Below are 13,568 nucleotides of genomic sequence, written 5' to 3'. Positions count from 1 at the left end.
TCTGTAGTTCTTTTGTCTTGGCATTAAGTAAAGAAGAAGAAAAAAGTACCTCCCAGTTCTGCTTTGCGGTTCTTGCATGAACAATTCAACCTGCTAAATGTCATTTGTAAAGCATTTACTGAAAAGATAGAAACGATAAACTTCCCCTTCTCCTCTTGAGTTCAGAGCCCTCTTTTCCCCTACAACTTCTCTGTAGAGAGTCTGATCAAAGTTCTGTTGTATCTTCAGCTCTTTCAGATCAGGACTGCAAATTCTTGGAGTGAGTTCATGTATTAGGCTAGTGAAAAAACAATTGCAGTTTCAGTTGTCATTATAACTAGACTCAAACACATCTTTATTAATCAAAATAGGAACCATTACAATCAACACATTTTTGCCAACAAGAAATGTTTGTTTATCCCTATAGCATAAAAATCCATGCTTTGGGATTTGACAAATTATTGGAAAGCATTTTCTGCCTCCTGCTCATCGTGGAAGCATTTTCCCTGCAAAAAGTTGTCAAGAGGCTTGAAGAAGTGGTAGTCAGTTATCAACAGGTCATATGAATATGGCAGATGATGCAAAACTTCATAACCCAATCTATTTAACTTTTGAAACGCTGGTTGTGGAACACATGGTTGGGTGTTATCATGGAATAAAATTGGGCCCTTTCTGTCGACCAATGCCAGCAGCAGGCATTGCAGTTTTCAATGCATCTCATTGATTTGCAGAGCATACTTCTTGGATGGAATGGTTTCGCTGGGATTCAGAAAGCTGTAGTGAATCAGACGGGCAGCAGACCACCGGACAGTGACCAGGACCCTTTTTTTTGGTGTGAGTTTGGCTTTGGTAAGTGTTTTGGAGTTTCTTTGCAGTCTAACCACTGAGCTGGTCATCGCCAGTTATGGTATAAAATTCACTTTTTGTCACATGTCACAATCCAATTGAGAAATTGTTTGCTGTTGTTGCGTAGAGTAAGAGAAGACAACACTACAAAACGATGATTTTTTTAATTTGTGGTCAGTTCTTGAGGCACCTTTCCAATATGTTCAAATGCGGAACAGCTGTAGAACGGTCAGCATTGAGTTCTTCGGCAACTTCTCGTGTATTTGTAAGAGGATCAGCTTCGATGATCCTCTCAATTGGTTATTATCAACTTCCAATGGCCAGCCACTGTGCTCCTCATCTTCAAGGTTCTCGTCTCCTTTGCAAAACTTCTTGAACCACCACTGTACTGTACATTCATTAGCAGTTCCTGCGCCAAATGTGTTGTTGATTGCTCAAATTTGGTTTTTGTCTAACATCATTTCCCTAGTCTAAAACAAATATAAAATACACAGCAAGTAGTCATTAGCAAAAAACATAAAGTGAGAAATGCACATTAAAATGATGTATAACATAACCACATTTATTTCAGAATGTATTCCAATATCAAACAGCAAAGTTCAACAATGCAAAACTGCGATTACTTTTGCACCAAGCAATACATAAATCCTCAGCAAGTGTATGTGCGCGCACACACACACACACCACAGGAATTCACAAAGCTTGTGTTGTTAAACACAGTGTTTCAAACAAATACCCATTATGCAAAATACTTTTTAAACATTCACATAAAGATCTTTCTAATCTGAACAGAAAAAATTCCAGGCATTTAATCTGTGGGTTTTGCCTACCTTGGACAACATTAAAGAATAAAATTTCAAAGTTGCCTCAGCCAGCCACAAAAAAGATTAATACTGCATGATTCCACTTATATGAAATATTAGAGGGGTCAAAATCATGGGGACAGAAAGTAGAATTGTAGTTGCCAGGGGCTGGGGGGTGGGGAGGGGGATGGGAAACTACTGAACTACTGTTAATGGAAGGAAGTTTCAGCTTTACAAGATGAAGATTTATGGAGATAGGTGGTGGTGACGATTGCACAACATTATGAATATATTTATTACAACTGAACTGTACACTTAAAAACAGTTAAGATGGTACATTTTATGTCACATGTATTTTATCATAATTAAAAAAATTTTAAACCATAGGCAAAAATTAAAAACAGAACCAAAAAATTTATAATTTCCTTTTTGCTTCTTTACCTTCATCAAGCGTCATCGTCTTCTGCCTACACTGGCTGGGCTATGCTCAAATGATGAAAGGAATCTGGTGCAGCCCACAATTAGATAAAGGCAAAATTGCCCATGGAAATGACCAAATCCTTATAATTAGCTAATTGCAGGTGCAATTGGCCACTTGCACCATCAGATGAAGGGCAAGTGGTTAATTGAGCCCACAAGTGACCTACTCAATCAGAACTAACAAATGGCTCATCAGATGAGGTCCCGGCCAAAATGTGTCTGCAAACAATAGCATGTGCAAAAACTGCACAAATCAGAGCGGCAGTCGGGCTGTTATCTAAAAACGAAACCCACAAAGCACAAGCTAATTAGGGAAAGGATCAAAATAAGGGAAATTCAATAATAAGCCATGATCATGGGGGAAGGGAGGGAGATGAGTGATGAAGTGATTTTGGGAACCAAAGGCCGTAGATACTGGAAGGAGCATCTGCTTGGAGCCATCCTGCTTTGTTCTTATTTGAAACTTTCAGAAATGCTTGTCATTTTCTCCCATTGCACATTCTTATTTACAGAGGGTATTGAGAGACCTCAGCACAAAGTGTTGCACCAACGGGACGCCTGGGAACTGAGACTGAATGAATGAATGGGGACATCATCTTTGCAAATAGGAGGGCTGACACATGAATACAGCCACTTCAGTAAATTGACGGTTCTGAGAAGTTTCTGCTGGGTTTCCCCAATACTGAATATTTTGTTTCACTGTGTGGTTACTACATGCAAGTTAACTAGTAGGAGTAAATACTAATGATTACGAGGCTGTTGACAGAAGCAATAAAAATAGGTTGTATTCATCAGGTCAGGCCAGGTCTATGCTGAGGTAGAAACCCCAAGATCTCAGTGGCCCTAAACAACAAAAGTTCATTTCTTACTTGCACAAAATTCATTTTAGTTTGTTTCTCCTTCTCACCTATAAAGATTGTTTCATTATGTTATTCCACCATCTCAACAAAAGCCTCCACCTTTACCATTCAAGAGAACAAGACCAGAGAACTCTGCAATGAAATAGGACTTTTCACTGCCTCAGCCTGGATATGTCACATATTGTTTCTGCTCACATTTTATTGGCCAGAATTAGATATGTGATCCTGGGGAGAACAGGCTCCCATCCATTCAGAGAAGAGGAGGGCTGAAGTAGGGTTGGGTGAATCTGTGGCATTTTAGGAGAAATAATCTATCCATTTGCAAACTTAGAATAGCTCTTGATATAATGCTATTTTAAAGACATAATCATAAGGAAATGTACAAATGATTCAGAAATGAATAAAAAGAGAAATTTTCATGTTAAAACATATAAGCCAAACTTGTGTTCATAAGGAAATGCAAAGACATAAAACTCCTTATAAGAGGAAAGATAGACTGAAAATAAATAACCCAGACTTTTACTCAAGAATCTTAAAGATAAGAAACAACAAGTGTTGGAGAGGATGTGGGGAAAAAGAAACCACTGCACACCACTGGTGGAAATATAAACTGGTGCAGCCACTATGTAAAATAGTATGGGGGTTCCTCAGGGAAATTAAAAATATAACTACCGTATGACCCAGTGATTTCATTTCTGTATATTTACTTGATGAAAACAGAAACACTAATTTGAAAAGATATGTGCATCTCTGTATTCACTGCAGCATTATTTACAATAGCCAAGACAGACACAACCTAAGTGTCTACTGAGGAATGAGCGAATGAAGAAGAGATGCAGTGCACGTGTGTGTGTGTGTATGTGTGTGTGTGTGTATACACACACATAATGGGATACTATGCAGTCATAAAAATGAAATCTTGCCATTTACAACAATATAGATGGACCTTGAGGGCATATTAAGCAAAATAAATCAGACAGAAAGACAAATATCATATGATCTCACTTATATGTCAAATCTAAAACCAACAAACAAAACTGAGCTCATAGATACAGAAAACCAGTTGGGGGTTGCCAGAGTCCGGGGTGGGCATGGATAAAAATAGGTGAAGGTGGTCAAAAGGAATAAATTTCTACTTAAAAATAAACAAGTCATGAGGACATAATGTACAGCATGGTGACTATGGTTAATAACTCCACATTTCATGTACGAAAGCTGCTAAGGGAAGAGATCTTTAAAGCCCTCATCAAAAGAAAAAAACTATGACTGTCTATAGAGACCAAGAACTTCCCATGTGGCTCAGTGGTAGAGAATCTCCCTGCCAATGCAGGAAATGCAAGTTCGATCCCTGGTCTGGGAAAATCCCCTGGAGAAGGAAATGGCAAACCACTCTAGTGTTCTTGCCAGAAAAACCCCAGGACAGAGAAGCCTGGTTACAGTACATGGGGTCACAAAGAGTGGGACATGACTTAGCGAAGGGACCACAATGGGGACGAACGTTAACTATTAACTAGACTACTGTGATTATTTCACAATATGCACACATATTGAATCATTATGTTATACACTTGAAACTAATATGTCAATTATATTAATACTTCAATTAAAAAGAATCTTAAAGAAGCAAGAAAAGAAAGGTGCTGAGGAATTAGTAAAGATTTTTTTAATGATAAAATAAAAATATTTTATGGTAAATCATATTAATAGGAATTTTAAATGTGATCTTTGTAAAGATTGATAAAACAGAAAGATTAGGGCCAGTAGGATTAAAAGGAATAAAGAATGAATTCCTATGAACAATATTATTAACAATATAGGAGACATAAATATAGATGCTGAGTAGCAGCAAGAACATACATAATTTCGACCAAGAAATTGAAAAGTATAGAAAACGGATGAAAATCAAGGAAATCATTATTAAACCTAGGAAAATTATTTATCCTTACTCAATTTTTTTTTTCTTTTCTTTATTTTCCTTCCTTGAAACACTCACTCCAGAGTTTGGCCTGTGCCCTGGGTTTTCAGTACAAGGATTCAGATCCTGACTCCGCCCTAACAGACATGCCAAATTATTTCACCTCTTGGTGATTCAGCCTCTTAACTTACAGCTACTCACTAGATTATTGTGAGGATCTGGTAGGCAGTAAACTATCAGTAAACACTGCTATTATTCTTTCAATGGGACCTCAAGAAAGTGGAAGAAAATGAAGTCGCTCAGTCGTGTCCGACTCTTTGCGACCCCATGGGCTGTAGCCTACCAGGCTCCTCTGTCCATGGGATTTTCCAGGCAACAGTACTGGAGTGGATTGCCATTTCCTTCTCCAGGGGATCTTCTCAACCCAGGGATCGAACTCAGGTCTCCTGCACTGTAGACAGACGCTTTACCGTCTGAGCCACCAGGGAAGTTCTTATGGGACCTCAAGCAGGTGCTTTTTGAGTGGGTTGAGAAAAAAAACCTAGATAGATTATATTTATAGAGCAGTTCTATCAGTTATTCCAGAGCACAGAAAATATTCTACTAAATCATGTTAATTTAAGGATGTAGTATGCCCACATGAGCACAGATTACAGATACAAAGATCAATGGATCGCACACTTAGCTGCTTTCAAGAGTCAGGCAGTGAGAAAAGTGGGCTTGGTTTAAGAAGGACTATATGTGGGTATTTTTTTGGTCCATTTTGATTATTTCCAGTTTTAGTAGAAACATGGAACTAAGAAGCAGTTCTCTGCTATACGAAAAGCAAATGGGCACTCCTGGTTAAATCGTCATCTGGCAGCTGAAGTCACACGATAGGGAGCAAAACGGACGATGAGAACTAGTAGGCAAGAACCCCCATTAAATAGGGCATTGCCTCTGAGCTACAGCCAAATGCTAATGTATAGAATTAAACTCCCAGTGTAACCTCATTATCTCAAGTTTTTAAAGAAAAATTCTTTTTTATACATATATTCAGTATGAGCGACATACATATAGTTGCTCAGTCACGTCCAATTCTTTGCAACTCCATGGACTGCAGCAAGCCAGGCCTCCCTATCCATCACCAATTCCCAGAGTTTACTTAAACCCATGTCCATTGAGTCGGTGATGCCTTCCAACCATCTCATTTTCTGTCGTTCCCTTCTCTTCCTGCCTTCAATCTTTCCCAGCATCAGGGTCTTTTCTAATGAGTCAGCTCTTTGCATCAGGTGGCCAAAGTATTGAAATTTCAGTTTCAGCATCAGCCCTTCCAATCAACACCCAGGAGTGATCTACTTTAGGATGGACTGGTTGGATCTCCTTGCAGTCCAAGGGACTCTCAAGAGTCTTCTCCAACACCACAGTTCAAAAGCACCAATTCTTCGGCCCTCAGCTTTCTTTATAGTCCCACCCTCACATCCATACAAGACCACTGGAAAAACCATAGCCTTGACTAGATGGACTTTTGTTGGCAAAGTAATGTCTCTGCTTTTGAATATACTAACTAGGTTGGTCATAACTTTTCTTCCAAGGAGTAAGCATCTTTTACTCTCATGGCTGCAATCACCATCTGCAGTGATTTTGGAGCCCCAATATATAAAGTCAGCCACTGTTTCCCAGTTTATTTGCCATGAAGTGATGAGACTGGATGCCATGATCTTAGTTTTCTGAATGTTGAGTGTTAAAGCCAACTTTTTCACTTTCCTCTTTCACTTTCATCAAGAGGCTCTTTAGTTCTTCTTCACTTTCTGCCATAAGGGTGGTGTCATCTGCATATCTGAGGTTATTGATATTTCTCTGGCAACCTTGATTCCAGCTTGTGCTTCTTCCAGCCCAGCGTTTCTCATGATGGACTCTGCATATAAGTTAAATAAGCAGGGTGACAATATACAGCCTTGACGTACTCCTTTTCCTATTTGGAACCAGTCTGTTGTTCCATGTCCAGTTCTAACTGTTGCTTCTTGACCTGCATACAGATTTCACAAGAGGCAGGTCAAGAAGTCTGGCAGTCCCATCTCTTGCAGAACTTTCCAGTTTATTGTGATCCACACAGTCAAAGGCTTTGGCATAGTCAATAATGCAGAAATAGATTTTTTTTCTGGAATTCTCTTGCTTTTTTAATAATCCAGCAGATGTTGGCAATTTGATCTCTGGTTTCTCTGCCTTTTCTAAAACCAGCTTGAACATCTGCAAGTTCACAGTTCATGTATTGCAGATCTATCTATATATTTACCAAAAATTACAGTGTTGGATTCCTACTTTACATCTTTCACAAAGTTATATATTTCAGGTGGTTTAAGGAGATAAACTAAACTTAAAATAGTATTTTTATGATCATGGAGTAAGACAACTTTTCTAAGTGAAGCACAAATAAAGAAAAAATGAACATGTTAGACTACATAAAATTTTAAACATTTATATCACAAAATTATTATCCCAAATAAAGTTAGTGGTAAAGAATTTTCCTGCCAATGCAGGAGACACAAGAGATGCTGGTTCAGTCTCTGAGTCAAGAAGATCCCCTGGAGAAGGAGATGGCAACCCACTCCAGAATGCTTGCCTGGAAAATCCCACGGAGAGAGGAGCCCTGGTGGGCTACAGTACATAAGGTTGCAAAGAGATATACACGACTAAGCAACTAAGAACATATTACAAAACAGTTGTAAAAGGCAAGCAATAGTCTTAGAAAAATATATAACCAGAAATTAAGATCTAGAACAATGCTGCCTGGCAGAATTTTCTGTGGTGAGGGAAACGTTAACAATTTGGTATGTATTTCTCTGGATATTCCTCTTTACATTTATATGCATATTCAGGTAGGTATACATAAATATGTAGTAATATACTACTATATGTAATACTGCTTACCATGTACCATGTGCTGTCTTAAAGGCTTTTCATTTATTAACTTAATCCTTGTAACACCCCTATGAAATATTATTGTTATCCCCATTTTGCAGATGAGGAAACTGATGCACTGATGCAGTTAGTAACTTTTCCAAGGACAAAAAGCTAGTAAGTATTGGAGACCCTACTCAATCTTATGCAGTCTGGCTTCAAATTTCCTCATATTTAATTTTGATTTTCCTGATTGTTTTTAAGGTTGCTTTTTGTTAAGTGGGATTTTCTTGCACATGTACTTCTACAAATGATGTTTTTCACTGAGAGTCTAACTGGCATATGTCCTTGCCAGGACATACATCTCTAATTCATTCATTTTACTGAATGCATGACATTTCATAGTGTGGATGAGATGCACCATAATCAACTTAACCACTTCTGACATTGTATCAGGGTTTCCAAAGGGGATTGCCCAGAGAGCACCATTCATAGAGACTATGAGGTGAACTCCCACATCCACTGGAGTTGTGCAGTGCGTTGCCCAACTGGATCTGCATTTAAGTAGTTTCCACTTTTTCCAGTAATACAGATGATATTGCAGAGGAATTTCTTATCCATGCCTGTGCCGGTATTTCCATAAGCCAGAGACCCAGAATTGGAATTGCAGAGAAAAGGATATGGGTGGTTTAAACGGTCATAGACAGTGCCAGAGTGACTCCAAAAAGACTCTAACATTATTCTCTTACCAAAAGTATATGAGAACTCATTTTCTTCCAACCACACTAAAACATATATTGCCAATATTTATGTTTTTTGTTCCCTGGAGAAGAAAATGCAACTGACTCCAGTATTCTTGCCTGGCAAATCCCATGAACAGCGGAACCCAGTGGGCTACAGTCCATGGGGTCACAATGAGTCGGACATGACTGAGCATGCGTGGCCATGTTTCTTGTCCATCTGAAGAATGAAACCTGACACCTAACTTTTGGTTACTTCAACATCTTTTCATATGTTTACTGACCTGTGAATGTCAGTAAACAGAATATATTTAGAATTTCTTCTATTGACTGTTTCATATTATTAATTTATAGATGCATATACAGTCCACATCTGCACTGTCCAATATGGGAGAGACTAGCCACGTGGCTGTTTGAATATAAACTAAAATTAAATATTTAACTCTTCTGCTGCACAGCCACATTTCAAATGTGTATGTTCTCTGATAGAAAGAAGATGGTGGAGAAGAGATGAAAGATAACAGAGTAAAGAGAGAATTAGAAACTAAAGAGAAAATGGAGAAAGTAATATGAGTACAGAAAAATAGCCATAAACATAAAAAGATATTACTGAAAGGAAACTTTGAGATGATCTGACCCCATAGTTTCCAAATTCTATTTTGTGAAGCCCAGGAACTCTATACAGATGCACAGATCTATATGTTCTAAGTTATATTATAAGTTATAATAAATATTTACTAATGTATTTTAAGGGTCATAAATAAAAATGCACAGACTCAAATTTCAACACATTGTGGGCCATTGGAATTTTACATTTTTCACCATTTTAACTTGCCTTGAGGCAGACCCTAACACTTTTCTGGTGTGTGTATGTGTGTGTTAGAGAGAAGGAGAACAAACTTATGGTAAGCGCGTCACTGTGTAGGAAGGTTATAGTTCTATATGGAAGCTTTTTTCTTCTAACAATTCAGGAGATGTCAACACTCATAACTTTGAAGAAAAGCAAACACATATGTAGCACAATATCCATGCAGGCAGGTCTTGGCTATACCTGTTTGGCACATGCTCCCATATTCAACAAATAGAGTCAATAGTGCAATTAGAAGGAAATATCGATATATTCAGTCAAAATATATGTTATATCCATAACTTTAGAGCTGATTTTAAATCTTAGAGGTTTCCGATTTGACTTTTTATTGATGAAGTTTTTGCAAATGTTGAGTTATTCTTATTTCATTTTTGTATTTATAAACATTCTCTTTTTTTCAGGAGATACTAAAAATACCCTTCAATCAAGAAAGAGTTATTCAGGAAGAGAGAGAGAGAATTAAAAGGGTAAGGCAGATACGGTATATTAGCATCTACTTATGTATCAACTAACATCAACCCACTTAGAAAAACGTGAGGAATAAAGGCCAACGGCTGATAACTCTCACACAAATGCACCTGAAATTCATACAAAATCAAGAAACTACAATGATGGAAGGAAAACTAGAGGAATCCATGCTCATGATCATAAAATCATCCATACCTGCAGCAGGTTTAATGCCACAAAGGGGATGACAGAGGATGAGACAGTTGGATGGCATTACCGACTCAATCGACACGAGCTGAGCAAACTTCGGGAGATAGTGAAGGACAGGGAAGCCTGGCCTACTGAAGTCCATGGGGTCACAAAGAGTCAGACACAACTGAGCGACTGAACATCAGCAACAACTTCAAAATACTATTATGGTCTCTGATAGATCAGTCATATCTAAATAGAAGATAATGTGCAATAAAATGCCTTCTTACTAGCTTTTTATTCCCCCAATATTAACTGAACAGTTCTGAATGCTATCAGATTTGATGCAAATTGCCTGTTAGGGAACATGTACTTTCTCCCATGGCAGAGAATCAGATTCTACAGAGGGAAAGTTTTAAAAACACACAACACGTTGAAATAATCTTATTCAAAGGTAAGAGAATGAGACTGTTTTAAATACATACATGTAACTGCTTCTATTTTCTGATATATCTACAGAGAAGTGAAAATTTTAACATTCAAAATATATGATGGGTTAGTGAAGGCTGTCAGTTTTATGAACTCAGTCACAAACTTTACTAATAATACTGTGGATTTCAACATATTTTTCTATGTTGGCTTCACACAGATACAAACAAAAAAGATATTTTAACCTTAAACTGTCCAATGTGTAGTAACATCTACACAGATGATGTGAAATTAATATCTGAGAAGAACACAGAAGTAATGATTCTCTTAAAACTCAGCACAATGTGTCCAAGCAGTCTAAGACTCTAATAGAACTATAGAGTCAAACATTAGGTGTAAACTTCTTACAACCATGCAAGTAGCTTTCTAAATTCTGCTGGATCAAACTGTATGAATTATCAATCAAATTAAGATACCAGCCATAAAACTGTAATTTATTGAGTTATGGGTAATTACATCAGTAGTTTATGTTCCACAATTGTTTTTTCTTTACAGGAAACTTAAATGATGAACTGAAGGCAAGATGCTAGCACAAATATTTCAAAGATTTTAAAGAGAGAAAAAAAAATTGTGCTTGACAGCAAAGGAATTCCATGTATTAAGCAGCTAACAAAAATACAACAGCTTTTCAGAATTCTGGTATTTTCATGCTTATAATTGCAAATGAAGTATCAGCAAGGGAACTGAAACTTCAAATTTCTAATGAATGGAAAACAAAGTAGATTTTTATAGCCTTGAAATATGACAGAGGTGTGCTAAGACATGTGAGATTTTTAAAAATGAAATCACTGAGAAATCTTATATTGTTATCAGATATACTTGAAAAGTATTTTCAGCCAAAGATATTTTAACTACCTAGATAAGAGCAAGGTTACTAACACTCCCCAAATGAAACATTTACCAAGTAACCTAAGTGAGTTTCCCTAGTGGCTCAGATGGTAAAGAATCTGACCACAATGTGGGAGACCCAAGTTTGCACCCTGGGTCAGGAAGATCCCCTGGCTACAGTTCATGGGGTTGCAAAGAGTGGACACCTTCATGAAGTGAGCTTTTATTAGATAATGTTAGTGATTCAGTCTTTAAATAAAAATATCCTGTGGCTTGTCTTTCAGTCTTCTCTAATGGTTAATGGAAGAATAAGCTTATCCATTGAAAATGTGTTATCATTTGTAAAAAAAACTTCTCTTTGTAAATCAGCATTTTTGTCTCATAAAATCAAAACAAATCACTGGAATAACTGGATTCTGACACCAGTTATTACCCATAACTCCAAATTTAAAAATTATGTTTTCAGTTCAGTTCAGTTGCTCAGTCATGTCTGACTCTTTGCGACCCCATGAATTGCAGCACGCCAGGCCTCCCTATCCATCGCCAACTCCCGGAGTGACACGTAATTCTGAAATATTCAGTTGCCTTTATGATAAATAATAATAAGCATGTATTGAATAAATTTATGTGTATATGTAAATATATAAGTGAATGCACACTGAAACTTTAAAAAATTACACTAAACATTGCTTTTTCTCTTAATATGTATTTGGGTTCTTCATATCATTTTTTTTGAAAATAAATACTGCTAGAAATGAAATAAAGCTGACTGATTCGATTCCATTTTACAGGAAAGAGATTGCAAACAAGGGCACAATGAGCACTATGCTTCAGAGCCTAGTTTCTAGGTTCTGATAGCGGCTGCTGCTAAATCACTTCAGTCCTATCTGACTCTGTGCGACCCCATAGACAGCTGCCCACCAGGTTCCCCCATCCCTGGGATTCTCCAGGCAAGAACACTGGAGTGGGTTGCCATTTCCTTCTCCAATGCATGAAAGTGAAAAGTAAAAGTGAAGTCGCTCAGTCGTGTCCAACTCTTCATGACCCCACGGACTGCAGCCTACCAGGCTCATCCATCCATGGGATTTTCCAGGCAAGAGTACTGCAGTGGGGTGCCATTGCCTTCTCCGAGGTTCTGATAGATTTGGGGTTAAATCTGACTCCATCACTTATTTTCTGTGTGCCACTGGTTATATTTATTAACTTCTCACCAAGACATTTCATCATTTGTTTGATGAATGTAATAATAGTATCTATCCCACTGTTATTAAGGTTAAATTTGATGTAGTGAATTCTCTTTAAAAAGTAAAAAATAATTAAAGACAAAATGAAACATGTTCCTCATGGAAAAGTTATTCAGTATCACCCAGCAGTCAATAGTTAAGTCTGGATAACAAGTTAGTGGTCCTAGTTGCAGAGTTCTCTTCATCACACTAATCTGTAGTGAACCCAATGAAAGAGTTCCTTGGGATGAAGATGCATATGGCTTCTTCCTCTGCAAGGAGGGGGCAGGGGAAGGGTAGAAAGACACAGGAGTCCAGAAATTCTGAGCTGGAATGTGGACAGTGGCTGGAATTTTAAGTGGTGGTTAGTTTATCTGCTGAAAATTGGGGGTTTTGAGTGGCATGGGAAAAGGTGGAAAAAGTCTTTGTAGACAGAGTCAATTAAGTATGAGATTTATCAAATTTATTGAGCTGTAGTTTCAACTAAGTTTGCAGACTTTGGAAGATGAAGCTTTGAATTCCAATAGAATTGCTGCAGATTCAAGCTTTACTACATAGTAAATGTGTGGTTTTGGCAAGTCTTTAATACCTCCATACCTTTCTGCTGAGGTTGCTGTGGTAATTACATTAGACAACATCAGATGAAGTTCCAGGCCTGTTGCTGAGGCCCCCAGGCCAGAAGAAAGACATGTGGCCCAAATCCTCCTAGACTGTGGGCTCCTTGAGCAGGAACAGTCTCACCTTCTGTTGAGTGTTGAACAAACCCTGAACTCTCGTTTCCTATAGTCTTTGATCTGAACATTTGACCTTTGTTCTGCTGGTGGTGGCCCAATTTATTAAGATTTCTTCCTTCACCTTTCAGGGTATGTTACTACCCTCAGCCTCTGGTCCCTGGAAATAAAATGGGAATGATAACCACTAGGTACAGGTATTAAGCAACTTAGTAATGTTTCCTGTAAACACTGTGGTGCAGTCCCAGCACACAAATTCAAGTTCTGGTATTCATTTTCTTTTAATAGTC

The sequence above is a fragment of the Budorcas taxicolor genome, chromosome 8 (assembly GCF_023091745.1).
Source record: "Budorcas taxicolor isolate Tak-1 chromosome 8, Takin1.1, whole genome shotgun sequence".
Taxonomy (NCBI): domain Eukaryota; kingdom Metazoa; phylum Chordata; class Mammalia; order Artiodactyla; family Bovidae; genus Budorcas; species Budorcas taxicolor.
This window is presented reverse-complemented; position numbering follows the sequence as displayed.